Raw genomic sequence first — 15,951 nt, 5'->3', positions numbered from 1 at the left:
GACTTGCAAAATTCAAATCATATTTCGAACAAAAAAATGCGGCATTTATTTGAAATATTATATTTGGAATATTTATCTTGGACATCTTCACGAAGATACCAGCATGTGTCCATTTTTGCCCTGCTGCACAATAAAATCATCTGGACGCCGGAATCATCGGGAGCTCTGTGTAGCTCTCAGCCCAGGCCCACCACCACGCACACTTGGTCTCTATGCAATTGTCTGTTTTGGATATTTTTATGACTGGAGCCACGAATATGGTGTTTTTGTATCTTGCTGTCTTCACTTTACATCAGTGGTTCTCAACCTGTGGGTCATGACCCCCTTGGGGGGAGTCAAATGACCCTTTTACAGAAAGGGTCACATCACCTATGCTGCACATCATATCTTTATATTACAATTTGTATCAGTAGCAAAATTATAATTACGAAGTAGCAATGAAAATAATGTTGTGGTTGGGATCACCACAACATGAGGAACTGTATTTAAGGGTCTGAGCATCAAGAAGGATGAGAACCACTGCTTTACAATATTCTTGAAATTTGTTACATTTCCTCATATGTTGTTATTTTGTTCCTTTCTCTGGCTAGATAATACACCATCTACAGCTCACCCTAACTTGCTAATCCACACATCCGTTGATGGGCGTTCGGCTAACTCCACCTCTTGGCTAGCATTGTAAATGCTTCTGTGTGCACGAGCATGCTTGTGTTTGTTCCGGCATATCTTTTGAACCCCTGTGAGCATATAGCTCACAGTGGAATAGAGACCATGTGAGGATGCCGTGTTTGACTCTTGAAGCACTGCCAGATGTCCTTCCATAGCACGGATCCCAGTCAACCCTGTCCGTAAGGAGCTGTGCTTTTCAAAATTATTGATATCCTGTTGGGCGTGCCATGGAGGTGGTCGGTAGCCGAGACCACAGTACCTGACATTATTGGTGCTGGCTGTCTCTACTCCCTGCTTCTTGTCTTGGCTCCAGAACGTTTAATCAGGACCCCCCTTTAAGCACCTGTAGTTTGTGTGCTTTGTTTTGTTTGAAGGAGAGTCAGTGGTGGCTGGGAATGTGTGCAGCAGTAGGAACACTCCTCTGCCGTCTGCACGTTTGTGAGTGAGCTCCAGTGTCATCCGAAGACCCTTTCGATGGCAGGAGAATGGGTTCACTCACGTCTTATAAACTCAAGGTGGGATTACAAGAGAACTTAAAAGGCTGGTTTTATATTTGGTATTGAAATGCAGTGTCTTTATGCATGGAATGCCTGCCCTGGGGAGTCTAGCCCGAAGGGTTAATTTTTAATAAATTTTGTGATTAGTACAGATTTTCTTTGAGACATTATGATCCTCAAACGATAGTCATGGAGTTAAAGCGCTGTTGAATTCTGAGGAAAGGTGCAGGCTACTTGTGTCCCCAGTCATCTGTGGACTGAGTTCTCTCCCTCCCAGCCTCCTTCCCCATCAATTCTTCCCTTTACCTTCCTTATAAACAATGCTTCACAGGTAGACTTGGGGAGGGGGTGTGTCGCCCTCCCCATTAAGAAGCTCCTGTGCTCATTGTCAGTTTTGTTTAGTGTTGAGGTTTCAGAATGTGTGTTCTGAAATGGCTGTGCCAGGGAAACCTGAAAGATGATGTCTGTGTTTTTACTGCCTGCATTCAGACAGGGGAAAAAAAAAAAGGCAGTACTTATACTGTACAAGGTGACAGCCAGTGGAATTGTGTTGGGGCATCAGCCAGGCGTATTGGTACCCTGGGCATCAGCAGGGATTCGGATGGTGTGCCTTAGGCAGCCGACTCTCAGAAGGGACAGTGAGGAGAACACATGGCTGCGAGCCACCAGCTTACACTCTCAGACTAACAACATACTGCCCAGCTTCCCAGGCGCTCTGGAGAAGAGGAAGGGAGGGCTACACATCAGCCCTGGCCTCAGTTTTATATCTCAGCCTTGCTTACTCAGTGGCTGACAGAGCCCAGCCCACGGAGCCACTGTGATCCCAACCCTGAGGCTAGTCTTCACGAAGCCTGTCGTTCACCACAGTCCCTGCACCTGAGTACTAAGCCGTTCCTACATGAGGTTCTGAGAGGGAGGCCTTCATGGTGTTCATGTGTAGGACTTACCTGGGCAACTGCAGTCGAGAATCAAGGAAAAAGCTGGGCAAGCTCTTGTGTTTGTAATGTAAGGGACAAGCAGATTACTGGCCAGGCAGCTAGCTAGCTCAGCCTGCTTGGGGAGCTTCCGGCTAGTGAGAGATCCTGTTTCAAACAAACAAAGTGGATGGGTCCTCAGGAACACCTGCCATACCGTCCTGTGGCTTCCATATGCATACACACATGCCTATGTACCCACGCCTACATGTGTGGGCCTGAGAGCATATGCATAACACACACACAAACACATACACAAAGCAAGAAGTTGCTTGCAAGCCATCATCTTCAACCTGCTACCCTATGTGCAGTTAGTAGTCTATTATTACTAAATAAACCAAAACTTCTTGGAACAACAGCTCACACCGCTCTGGACTTGAGTCCGATATTTGACACATATCCTTTGGACTCTTCTTTTGGCTGACTTGTCCCAATGCCAAAGCATTGTTAGGAGGTAACGTCACCTCGCTGATTCAGGTAGAAAAAAAGCACCCGCTCATGGTAGTGATGAGAAGGGCTTGCGAAATGAACATATTAAAACAGTTAAATTGAGTGTGACATCACCGCAAGGCTGTTTTGCACATTGGCTTCCATTCCATGGGCCAAAAGAGTAGTAGCGGAAGGCCAGCTTCAAGTGCTGTTTTGAGTTGCCTGAAAATTTTAAGCTACGTTTTGGAGATCTTTGCTGTGTTTCAAGTATTTGGTTCATGGCAAAAGATCAGATTCAAAATGCATTTTACAGGAGAATTTTCCACTTAATTGTAAAATCCCTGTGTGTTTTGAGAAAATTCAACCCACATGTTCTATTATTTAATTTACATGTAACCATAGAATAGTTGTTTTGTAAAAGTCTGAAGTATCCAATAGGTCTCGGGTAGTTTTGTTGTTGTTGTTGTTTTTGTTTTGTTTTACAGCTTTGCCCATAGAAGTAGGAAAACCTGCTTAGAACAAACTATAGAAACTCACTGATGGGATATGTGGGCTGAGAAGGAGCTAACCATTCCGGGTGTTCTGGCTGGATTCCCAGAGAGACCGGTTTTCTGACCCCCTTTCCCTCCTCCAGGGAGGCGGGTCTCCATAAGATGGTCTGGAAACTCCTGTGAGTCTGAGCAATCAGCTCTTTCCTCAGTGTCTTTAAGGACTGGACCTGGAGCTGTGACTGTCGCTACTCTGCGCGGCCTTGATTTCTGCTGATGGTGAGAGAAGACTCCTTTCCAAACTTGAAAAGTAAAGTTGAGGTCCCTTGTGTGCCTGCAAGACAGCCCTGCTCCTAAGGAGGCTTCAGCAAGAAGCCTGCTCTGGAGACGAGAGGACCTCACTGTAAATTAAGACTTAATTAAATTTGTGGGCAAGAAGGAGAGCATATTTAATATTCTTTCCAGCTCTCTCTATACAAGTATCTGAACAACATTCCAGACTCTCACTTGGTAGCAGCAAGTAGTTTTTGTCACAAAATTAGAGGGTTTGGGGCAAACAATATTATTTTTAAGTGTCTGTAGTTGGGCTTAACATAGAAATTAGCACTTGGATAGATGCTCTGTTAACATCACCCTTTCTCTTGAAGACTCACCCAGGAAATGAATCTGTACGTAGAAAATGTAGTTGTAGCTCTAATACAACACCCTGCCCAGCTATTCGAGAAGTTGGAAAGACAGGGAGTCAGGTGTGTGTGGGGGGGGAGGTAGGTTACAAAATTAAACTTAAGGACTTTATTCATAAACACTCTACGGCTCACTTGTCCTAGGAAATAATTCGGTATTCCAGTTGACAGCCCAGGTCAGTGGAGCTGAAGCCTTTCTGAAGATTCTGTATAGATTTGAGTATTTATACAACCCGAAGAACACCCTTTTAACACTTATTAGACATACAAAAGAATGACCTGACATCCATTTTTATAATAAATAAGGCATATTTGTTCTAAATATGCCAGGTTCTGGTTTAGCATGCTTGTTACAGAGGCAATCTGCCCCAGGAACGGCTTCTCTTGTGTTCCACAGGTAATTAATCAACTGGAGGAGAAGAAAGTCAGTGTAACAAGCTAGTGACACTTGACTTTGGATCCTCCAGCGCTGCGAGCTGGTGGGAGGCTTGATATAAACTGATATTGCCACCCTTTCTGTGCTGCGAAGCTATGACCGGGGGAAGCTCCATCACAGAGCTGGCCTCCCACATCTCGGGTCAGCATCTAGGGGTTCCAGGCTACATTCAAGTACCAAGTATGGTCTGCATGGGCACTAGGAGAAGAAAAACGGGTACTTGTCAGGGAGGGGTTTGTTCATAGCTAAACCAGTTCCCTGTTCAGTAATCATGTCTGCTTTCTTAGGTATCTGCTTGCCTCATCCGATCACACAATTAGTTCCAGACTCTGTGGTCTCACTCCACAAAATACCATTTATAAAGTGAACCTCCGTGGCCTCACCCCAGAAAGATTGTATCAGTTGGTAAAAGAGTCTTTTTAAATGATGTTATATATACATTGAATTGCACATTAAAGCTTCTCAACTTAGATGGTGGAGATAAGTGATTAGGAGACATTCTTGCTTTCAGAGAAGATGACAAAGATGTGGTAACACTTTTTGAAAAGATTATTTATTTGTTTGCTTTGATTTTTTTTTTTTGAGATATTGTCCAGGATGGCCTCAAATTTAGAATCCCTCTGCCCGTTTCTTCAAAAAAAGGACTCTTAGATGTCTCCAAACCTTTTAGCTTGTTGAGATCAGATCTTACCCCACGGTACTCACGACCATTCTTTCAGGAACTATACTCCTTTTTTTTTTTTTTTTGACATGTCATTCTGAAATGTCTTCATCTAAAAGTCATCTTATATCTACTATCTAATAACATGGCAACATACTATTGCAAGTCCCTACTAATTCTTCTGTAAGGATAACGTTTGTGTCAATAAAGACACTGTTGTTCTTGCACTCTGGCCTCATCCATACACAATATTGACTTCTGAGAACATTCTCCATCTGCTCAGTGCATACTTCCTCTTCTGTTCCCCGCCTGCCAAAGGTTTTTTCTTTCCTTCCCATCTTATGGGCATCTTTTCTTAAGGCAAAGGCAGAGGGCTGTCCGGATGAGTGCCTTTTCCTGAAGCTCTGAAGGGGCTTGCTAATGTTTTATTTCAGTCCCTATAAACATGCTCAGGCCTCCATCTGTGCATTGTGGATGCTTTCTTTCCATTCCAGGTGAGTTGGTTTCATGTTTCAGAACACTGAAACTAAGCTGAGCGGAGCACATACTAAAGACACAGCAGACCAAATGCGTGGACATTTTCCCCAAAATAACACAAAATGCAGCTTTCGCGTGGATCCTCCAGAATTCCTGAGCATAATAGGTGTGCAGTAAATGTTTCCTGGGTAATTCAAGCCTTGCAGTCCAGTGACGATGTCAACTGCTGATTGTTCTCAAGGCTAATCCTCTAGCCCAATTTCTTTTAGACTGTAAAAACCCATGTGCGACCTTTTGACCCTTAGCTTCCCTTTTAATTTTGTGAGACAGGGGTTGTGAGCAGGTGAGCAGGTGCTTGAGCAATGACCTCCTCTTTGTTAAGGACAAAATCCTCGACACTCATGTGCCACGTGCGTCTGTGGGAGTGCAATCTCTCTTGCTTCTGACCAGTCTAGGGTGGCCTGCTGCTCATGTCAAAGGAAGTCACAGTTGTCACCATCTCCTGTTAGCTGAAAAACTGTGGAGGACACTTGGCTTTTGTTCTGATGTGATGCTGTTGAAGGGAGGACGTGTTAGTGCTCCATCCACAGTTCTGAGTTGTAGGAGCAGCCTAGGTCTCCAATGACAGAAGATAATGCACTTTTTTTTTCTCCAAGCAATAAAGAAAAATCAAGTTAAGTTTTTTTTTTCCAGGAAAATAGGTATAACTGGAGATAATCATATTAAGTGAATTAAACCAGTCCTATAAAAACAAATTTGTGTGTTTTGTTTTGTGGTTCCAGGATTTTTACAGTGACATAAAATCATGTACGTATACATAAAATGAAAATTGAAGTGCAATTGTCTTGGAGAACAAAGAGGACAAATGAGAAGGGGAAATAAGGACAAAGGAGGGTGGGAGGGGCTCACAGGACATGTTCAACATACGTTATACACCCAGACAGAAACTACAAATCCAGTCACCTCAGAAAGGCGGGCTGTAGAATTACCTCCTTTCTCATGGTAAGATGCAGGGGCCTGGACAGGTGTGAGATGGCACTTCCAGGGCTTTAATCTCTTTGGTATGGACCACAGATGACTAAAAATGCACACCTGTAAAATCCCCCCTTCCTCCAATCCCCATAACTAATTTCTCAACTCATTGTGTTTGAATTAACTGAAGTAAACTGTGAGGCAGCTACTCATCATGAGCACTGTATCCATCTGACGGGGGAAGTATTAAATTAGTCAGGTGACAGACGAGAGCAAGAGCCCTACACCGTATACCCAGTGGCCTGAAATCTTTAAAAAAAAAGGGGGGGGGATCAGTTCTTATGGAGATCCTCAGCAAAGACAAGAGAGGGGTAGAGGGGGAAGTATTCAGGTTGCATTTCTGGGCAGAGTCTTTTCCACCCTAAACCCAACACTCTGAGAACTGAAATCTGGCCCCTTTGCGAGATTAGGCTTCCCAAATTAGCTGTCTTTGGTGACAGCGAAAATACCTGCCTGTCCCCTTAAGCAAGACTCTCCCACCTGAGGAGAAACCAGAGGCATGGCCCAAGCCCAGAACAGGTGTTTAACAGGATGCTGAAAAGCAGCAGGCTTCCACACGCAGCACCTCTGAACGCATTGCTGGAGGGATTTGGCTGTGTGAGAGGCCCTGATCACTGTGGGGCTGAATTAAAGGTGGCTTCGGTAACACTGGAGCAGGAACCAACCGAGGCATATTTGTCGGCTCACGTGAAAATCCCAAGTCCTGCTGCATCTTGAGGAAGTGGATGTCTTTTAGGGCAGTCACAACCTGTGGCGAGAAGTTAGTTTTGAAAAGTTCCTGGCTCTCGGGATGTTTCTCCAGGGACGGGGGCTGTTAACTGTCATCTTTAAAAGAAACCGCATTTAAATGTAAAATTCTACCGGAGTTGTTCTAAACCAGGTGTGGAATGCCGGAGCTGCTTTCCCGTGCGGCCTTGTTTCACACCTGTATGGTGTGAGCAGTGTAAGCGTCAAGGCATACAGACGAGAAAACAAGCATCAGGAAGAAATGAGTTCATGTTTGTTCTGTTGAAGACTTTGTTTCCCACTCCGTCTGAATTAGGGCACCCATCCTTCCTGTGTCCTGCCTGTTTTCCTTTCCCTGCTCACAATCACACGGAAGCACCTGTCTGATCCTTTATTCCTGGAGCCCGGTGATCCATGGGGTAGGGGGATATGATTTCGCCAAATACCCAGGAGCCCCAACCCCTGCCTGCCCCATGTAGCTTCTTGATGCGGTTGCTTCTGTGTCAGGCTAGGAGGGGGAGCTGTAAGCAGTGTGTTTATGTTTTAACACGTCAAGAAAACAACAATAGGAAAACTTCGAACTGGGCACAGGGTCGCATATCTGGAGGCTGGCGTAAGCCGGCTGATTCTGAGGCCAGCCTGGGCACTGCATAGCCTGTCTGTCACGAACAGCAATAAAGTCAGCCTTAGGCAGGCAGGAATGTTACATGTGCCAGAAGGCAGCTTTCTTGGGGGCTGAGCCGAGACATTTGCTCCAGTTCTGGAAACTTGATGACATAATTTGTGATGGTGGAGGGGGACTGCATCCAACTTCTTCCTAAGGGGGGGGAAGAATATGGAATTTTAGATGGTGGATATTAATCTAGATTTTAAAAAATGGAAAACCTCCCTTTTCACTTGACAGTTATGATTGCATGAATGAGTAGCATAAAATGTATCTTTTTATTTAGCATTTTTAAGGTTTTGTTTTACTTTTAGTCATGTGCATCTCTCCGTGTTTCTCTTGGTGGGTGTGAACATGAGTGTAGTTGCCTATAGAGACCAAATGAGGGCATCAGATACCCTGAATCTGAGTGTAACAGGCTCTGAGCCTCCTGACAGGTGCTGGGAAATTGCTTAGGACCTCTGCGAGAGCAGCATTATTCTTTACAGATAAGCCACTGCCCCAGCCCAACTTTATCTATTTTTTTTTTTCTTTAGCGCTATAATAACAGAACACAGAGCACGAGCAAGGGGGTGTGTGGGCGCTGGTGGTGTTTTACGGAGATTCACAGAATGGTAGACCTGGGTCTGAGTCAAGGTCTAGGGGCTAGCCACGTGGACAGTGAACACGTTGGTGGATTCACAGAATGTGTTTACACGGAGAGAAGACAGTAAAAGTGGACGGCAGGGAACGCTTTCCCGTCTTACTTGCCACGAAAGGCCCTGAGCGCGGACTGTGGCATCCCTAACAGGGCTTGTGAGAAGTACATCGTAAGCAGACCCTCTAATGGCCATGACTAGAGAGCACGCTGGTGGCTCCTCTCTGCATCCATACACCACGCAGCCCTTTAGCCTGCACTTCGGACCATAATGTCCAAGCTCAGGTGTAGAAACTAGAAATTTCACAACCCCTCCAAGTTCATGACGTCTTCATCCCTCCGGCTCTTGCTGGAAGTTGTATGTCCCTTCTGGTAAGAATCTCTGTAAATTTGATATTTGCAACTGAACTGTTTAAAGGCAGGTCTGCTTGTGTTGAGGGAGGGGCTCCCACATTCCTTTGTGAATTACACCTACGGGAAAGCTCTCTGTTAGGGACCCAGGGCTCAGGAGTCCACCTGCTAACTTCTTACACAGGAAACAAGTGCCTGAAAGAAAGGTTCCTGCACAAGTGGGTAGAGTCACGGGCTAAGTCGGATGCAGTGGTTGTTCATCTGGCCTGGGCTCATCCTGTGCTCACCTGCTGGTCCATCCTACTGTCTCTCTCCTGCAGAGCCAGGGAAGCAGCTTGTGTTTTAAACTGTTTACTCATTGCTAGGCATAGCTTTCTTTTGGACCCACTTAAGCAAAGAGATCCTGGGCACTTTGACACAACTGGGGCAAGAGTAGCAGGATCAGGTAAATCTGGAGAATTGGCCCAGGATCTCGCCAGTACCAGGTCAGCTTAGTATAAGTGAAGTTCAGCTAAGAAATGGAGGCCATGATCCTGTGTGCCCCACAGGCTGGCCAGGTAAAGAATGATGGTCTGTCTGTTTCTTCAATAAACCCTTATGTACGTGTGGACATGTGCATTCCTGGTCAAAACAGACTCGGCGTCAACCTCCACCATTGTTCCAGGGTTATTTATATCCTGGTCTTTCTCTTCTCCACCAACTGGCTGCTTTCTGCTCTCCTCATGCCCTTCTCCTGGCCAGGAAGAGGCCACCTGACTGCCTAAGTCAACTGGATCATCATTCATGGCACTACTGTATAAGTAATACAAACCACGACTCTGCTTCCCATCTACAGGACGAACTATCCAACTCATTGGCAAGTTGGGAATAGTAAATAACCATGAAAGAAATATCTCATAATGTCGTTTCATCTTACTAAAGACAAACTTACTCAACAGGACTCTTTCCCGACTCCTGTGAAAGTACTGATGACAGAGTCTCCTTTCTAACACAGTGTCTGTGGACTGCAGAAACACTGGCATAAGCATGAGGCCTTTACCAGGTATTTTCCGAAATCCAAGACAGCGCTCCACTTGGATAAAGGCAAGGGCCTTGCTGTTTGACTACAGTCCCCTGCTGTTGCATTTGATTTACTATATGAATCAAAACTATTTCCAGCGCGATGCTCACATTCCCGGGCCCGAGCGGCAAGCTGTATGTCCTTCGTTTGGGAGTAGAATGCATTCTTAACGTAAGAATTGCGTGGACTAAGGATGTGTCAGGAAAGTGCTATAAGGACCTCTTTTCCTATTTGTGAGATCGTTTATGCACGTACATTCCCTCCAAACACTTCACCTGTGCCTTTGTTTTCTTTTTTTTTTAACCCCTCCCTGCTAAAAATCCTGTCCATAATGATACGATTTTGGCCTTTGTGATGCCAAACAGCAGTGATGTCCCTTCCCCAGGCCTTTTCACAGTTTGTCTAATCCCCTGTCGCCCTTACTATTGCACGCTAGTTGCTGTCCCTGTCCACAAGAGATGAGCGGCAACACCATTATAGGATTCAGTAACAAAAGGCTTCCACGATCATTTTCTAGCATCTTGGAGATTGACAAGGTCCCCTCCTGTTTCCCGAGCCCATTTCCCCCTGTATTCCTGGTGATTTCTTTTCTTATACACCAGAAAGAAGGCACCTCGCTGAGTGGTGACCTCTCGCCACACGGATACCTGCTAGAAACAACAAGCGTCACGTGTTAAAACTGTCCCTTGATGTGTTGAGATTGGCGTGATGGGGCCCTGTTTGATATACCGAGCTGCTTAGAGCTGCCTTTAAAAAAAAAATCAATCCATATTAAAAATAAAAGTTCCTTTTGAAAATTACTGTTCCAATTTCTTTGGGGGGGGGGAGGTTGCCACAAACCTGCTGAAAGTGCTGGAGAGAGTCCTAATGAAGCCACCGGGACCCTGGCAGGCTGGGGAAGGAGGAAAGGCCCTGGGTAATTACAACTTATGGTTCACTTTACCAGCGGTGCCTGGTGTGTTCTCTGGTTGAGAAGCCTGCAAACTTTCCAAAGATTTTTCAATGCGTCAGTTTTAATCTTCTGTACAGCGTCTTTCAAATTGATGCGTATATACATTTATGTATTCCTATATGTATATACACGGTACACACACTCACACACAGTTTTAGGGATGTGTGGGAAATAATAGCCTACCTGTTTATCAGGGACTATCTGCTCGTTTATGTTCATCACAGCCCATTGGAACTACTCTCTTTCCCTTCTGGTAACAGATTTCCTGCCTCATTTTTCTTTTGAGTAAATAATAGTTGCCAAAATAAATAACTTGAAGGAAAGTATACAATTAAAAAAAAAAAAAAAAAAAAACAGAGTTCATTAAAAAAACAAAAAAACAAAAAAAACAAAAAACAACGTTGTATTGAAGGCTTGCTGTTTTTGTAAATAGTTTTTTCTATTCCTAGTTCCATGTGACTCCCCAACAGCAATGTTTTCCCCATATGCATGTAGGTAATACACGCTGACGTACATTTTTCTATGCATGTGTACTTTGTTGTTTTTTTTTTAAGAATATTTGATAAAGTCCTTGACATGACTGGGTTCAGGCGCTGGAGGCCAGGTGTGGTGGTTCATACTTTGCTGATGAGTGACTCGGGCATGCAGCCAGCTGAGGAAGGGGCGCGGATGGTGAGCAGCTGTGTTGGTTTAGCGGCCTGTGAAAGGGTCGAGCTGCAGTGTTCCGACCACAGATAAGACGTGGGTTGGCTTTTCTTTCGCAACTCAGCTAATATATGGGCGTGTGAACACCACTCCTCAAGTAGACTCAATAGATTCAGATGAATTTGGACAAGAATATGAGGAATGGAGTCTTTGCCTGAATGAAGGAATGCTCCTATCTGTCGAAAGGATTGGGTTTTAAAAAATAAAGAGCCTCCTAGTCACCCAGAGGTTGGTTAACTGTCACTCAGATTTATGACAGGACTTAGGGGTAATCAAGCCTCCACTCTTAAACCAGGCTCAAGGCCTTGCTGACGCTGAAGCCCAGGGCTGACTCCAGGTCAGCTCCGTCAGCCTGTATCGTGAGCTGTCTGTCTCCTGGCATCCTCTGTGGTGTGGGCGCCCTGGTCACATCTTTCTTGCATCCAAGCCCTGCTGTGAACCCTTCTCGGGCACGCTGTGGTGAGAAGCTTGCACAGAGGGTGGAGTGGCTCATTTGTGTATAAGTGACATGACATGAGGGACGTAAGGGCCGCCAAACCCCTGTAGACCCAAAGATGGTGATACCTATTACTTCCATTTTAATCGAGATGCCATTCTGCTCTTAGCTGTGATTTATCAGGAGTCTGTAATCTGTCAATCAGTAGACTCCTCAAGATATTCCAAGGTGGGCATTTTAATGCCCACTGTTAGTAATGGCAGGACTAGGATTTAAACCAAACTGACATGATTCCAGACAGATTGGATTTTTCTTTTCTCTGAGATGGATCACACTTGGTTGTCAGTCTCAACTCAAACTTTTGGGTTTAAAAAATCCTCCAGTCTCAGGCTTGGGGTGCTGGAAATACAGTCCCATGCTATCATGCCTGACTTCAGCCGCCTCTTAATTACTGTTCCAGAAATCCTCAGATGTTCATTCATTCATTCATTCATTCATTCATTCACTCCTTCATTCATATTTACTTTGTGTTGGGGGATTGAATCCAGGATCTTGTGTGTGCTAAGTTTGTACTGTACCACCACCAAGCTATGCCCCCAGTGGAACTAGACTTTTGTATTTAGCATACTGATATTTTTCTTAATGACTGAAGCATAGGCTCACTCACACTATTTTCATCAGCACTGCAGGGAATACAGCTACTACCTGTCTCACCCTCCTATAGCCACGATTTCATAAAAATAAGAGCAGTTGAAAATGTCAACACTTTGAATAAAAGTAACTTATTTTAAAGAAATCTTCACGTCACAGCCTGTACTATCCAAATTATTGTCATTCAGGTATGAGAGATGGGACAGAAAAGGGCACTGGGCTGGGCCTGGTGTTAGGGAACTTTGTAGGTGTGACTTCGAAAGGAACTCAGAGCTCTCTCTGGGCTTGGAGCAAGCTGATAGGCAGGACACACTGCCGTGACCACCGTTATGAAAACAGTATACGCACGGCTTGTCAGGTTGGCATCTCCTCGCTCTGCTCTTCTCCACCAGGCTCATAAGGCTAAGCTTCTCTTGCAAATGCAGTCTCCCCGGCAGATGGATGGATGGTTGGTCGGTTTGAAGGGCTTATTAGACAGGGCAGAATTACGTCAGGATGACACATGCTTGGCCACTCATTTCACAGCACACATGCCTCTCCCATTTTACGACCATTAAATGACAAGTGTCTTTGAAGAGCTTTTATTTTCTCCAGGAGAAAAACAAGCTACAAATGCTGTTGTCAACCCTTTAGTACCACTGCTGTTTCTGTACTCATTTTGGGCCTGTACCTATTGACCTTGAACTCAGCAAAAGCAGTACAGGTTAAATAATCACACAGTTGCCACAGCGTTTCAAAGAAGAGTCACAAGAAAAATTGAGGATTCTGATGAAAAGGGGGCTCAGTGTTAACCCGAGAAGCTGCGCCTGCGCTCCTTAGACACTGGCTCAAAGAATGGGTGCCAGAAGAGAAATTAAAATCCCCGTTGTGGTTGTTGCTTTTACATTTCATGTGTGAAAGAGTATTCCAAATTAACTTTAGACAGTTGATTTCTTACACACGATCTCACTCAACACACTCGGACTATTAGAATAAATAATGGAAGACATCAACATTGAAATCTTTCCTCATGGAGAAAATTAGGCTGCCAGTTCCTGGTTTTTTTTTTTCCCATAACTGTTTTTTAATTGATAAAGGAAAGTTTTCTTTTATTCTGAGGTTCCTAACCTTCCTCTGCCTTTTGTGTATCCCCCTAATCAAAAGGTTTTGATTATTTAAAGAAGTGACACCCAGTGTTTCTCCTTTACAGATCATTTTGTCGCCTCTTTCAAAGCATTTTAACAGGATGGGGGGGGCTGAGATTTACCCCAACAAAAGCCAGGCTGCCTGTTCTCTTTGTCACCTCTGCCTCTAAGCAATTTATAACTTTCTCCTCGGTGCCCAGTGAATTGGTTATACTGGATCCAAGAGCAGCTGTGGGGGGCCTGGATTGTTTTCACAGGATCTTTCTAGAAAATGATGGCAGCACAAAAATTCTCAGAGCACAGAACAGTACAGAGAAAAACTTTCCTTTTCAATCTGTTGATTCCCGTTTGTTACTTAATCTTGTCAATTATTTCCCACTGCCCTAGTATTGAGGCTAGATAACAGGATAGTAGAGAGACACAGGAAAATGAAATGATGGACAAAACATAGCTTTGAAGACAGAAGAAACTTTCAATTTTAAATTCCCAAGAGACAATTGTTAGGAAATTAAAAATTTAAATTGTAAAAATAGTTACATGGGGTTACAAGCAAAAGCTCCTATTTGTAAGGTGGCAATTTATGCATTTGTTGTTTTTTTGTTTTGTTTTGTTTTTTTTTGTTCCATAAAAGAAACCTCATGAATTCATTACCTTTGTAAACATTTTAAAGGAAAAGCTTATGGAGTGAGAGTTTCCAGTCATCTTCCATTCCTTTCCTTAAAGGAAGCTGTTGTCCTCAGGTGAGATGTATCATTTTAGCACCTTTTAAACAGTAATTTCTTTATTCTTTTAGATAGTGTTCATGTAGCCCAGGTTGGCCTTGAACTCTCCCTGTGCCAAGGGTCACTTTGAACTTCTAATCCCCCTGCCTCCACTTCCTGAGTTAACCCAGAGCCTCATCCATGCCAGGTGAGCACTACCTACTGAGCCACAGCATTTTTTTCACCTATAACTTTAAATCCATGTGTATAATTCAAGTACAGACTATACCATTTTCCTGTGATGGATCCCACATTGCATAAAGTATACTTTTGCTTTATGGGTGTCTGAGAATGACCCCCACACTAATACCCATAGACCTACTATGTCCTGTCTAGTGGCCCACATTGTTTCATAACGGGCATTTACCAGGGACTACCCAGGCGGTGCTCTGTTGATAGACATTTTCTGTTTGTTTGTTTGCTTTGTTTTTAACAAGTGATAGCAACTGACATCTGTGTGCACGAAGATATCTGCAGGAGAATTTCTTAGACTTGGAATCACTGCTTTCATTCATTCACTCCAAACCGCAGCTTTCTGAAGCCTCCCCTTACAAATATGCTGGGTTACATGCCATCATGATGGCGCCATAGAGCTAAAACCCTGTGACACGTCTGACTCCCCTCTCTGACTTCCACCAGATGAGACCTTGATTACACTCAGGGTTCCAGGTCAAATCTCACACAAGGGGATCCAGCATTTTATGTGGTGATGTTTTTTACTCTCTTTCAAGCAGGCACCTATTAAGAGGCAGCCCTTAAAAATACGCCTTTCTGGGAAGCCTGCCTTTTCATTTCTTGATTCTAAAGATAGGCCTAGCTCAGGACATGTAAATGAAATTCCAGGCAGTTCAGCATTATGCCCATGAAACTTGTAAATTTTCCACTGGGTCTTAGTTTCTAAAGAAAAGTTTTCTCTGGCCTCTTTCTTACCTATTCTCTGGAGCTACTGTTCTTAGCAATTGGAGGGCAGCCCCTGCTCCACGCAGGTGAGAATGTTTGCTGAGGCAAGCTGGTAATCCTAGGTGGAGAGGCAAGTGCTTAAAGCTGTTAGGGAGGGTCTCGGTGCCTTTCTTTGGAATGTGATATTATCACTAGATTAAGAAGCTAGACACCTGGTGAGGAAATAGTAGCCTGATTCTGTCTGGGCGTTTTTGATGTCTTCCTGGATTATTGCTGGTTGGAGAGTTTTCCGTTCTAGTCAAGATTCTGTGACCTGGAGCTCCTCAGAAATAAAACTAAGAGAGCAGAGGAAGGCAACTGTGGAAAAACATGTTTAATGAGACGACTTTCTACATTGCTGGCTATTTTTGGTGTTTGCCACCAAATTTATGGTGCTTAGGTAAGAGATTCACCTGCCAATGGAAACTTCTTGGTGCCAGACCAACCATTTGTAAGTTATTTCATTTGGATTCAGTGTTCCCTATAGGTCAAAAGACAGAAACCTCCATTCACACTGCCTCAGAAAATGGCAAGCTACCATAGAGCCTCTAGGGCAACTGTTGAAATCTCTTAACAGCAAGCCTAAGAAAAAAAACAAA

Source organism: Meriones unguiculatus, chromosome 2, assembly GCF_030254825.1.
Source record: "Meriones unguiculatus strain TT.TT164.6M chromosome 2, Bangor_MerUng_6.1, whole genome shotgun sequence".
Classification (NCBI taxonomy): Eukaryota; Metazoa; Chordata; class Mammalia; order Rodentia; family Muridae; genus Meriones; species Meriones unguiculatus.
The sequence above is the reverse complement of the archived record's forward strand: the minus strand, read 5'-3'. Positions refer to the sequence as shown.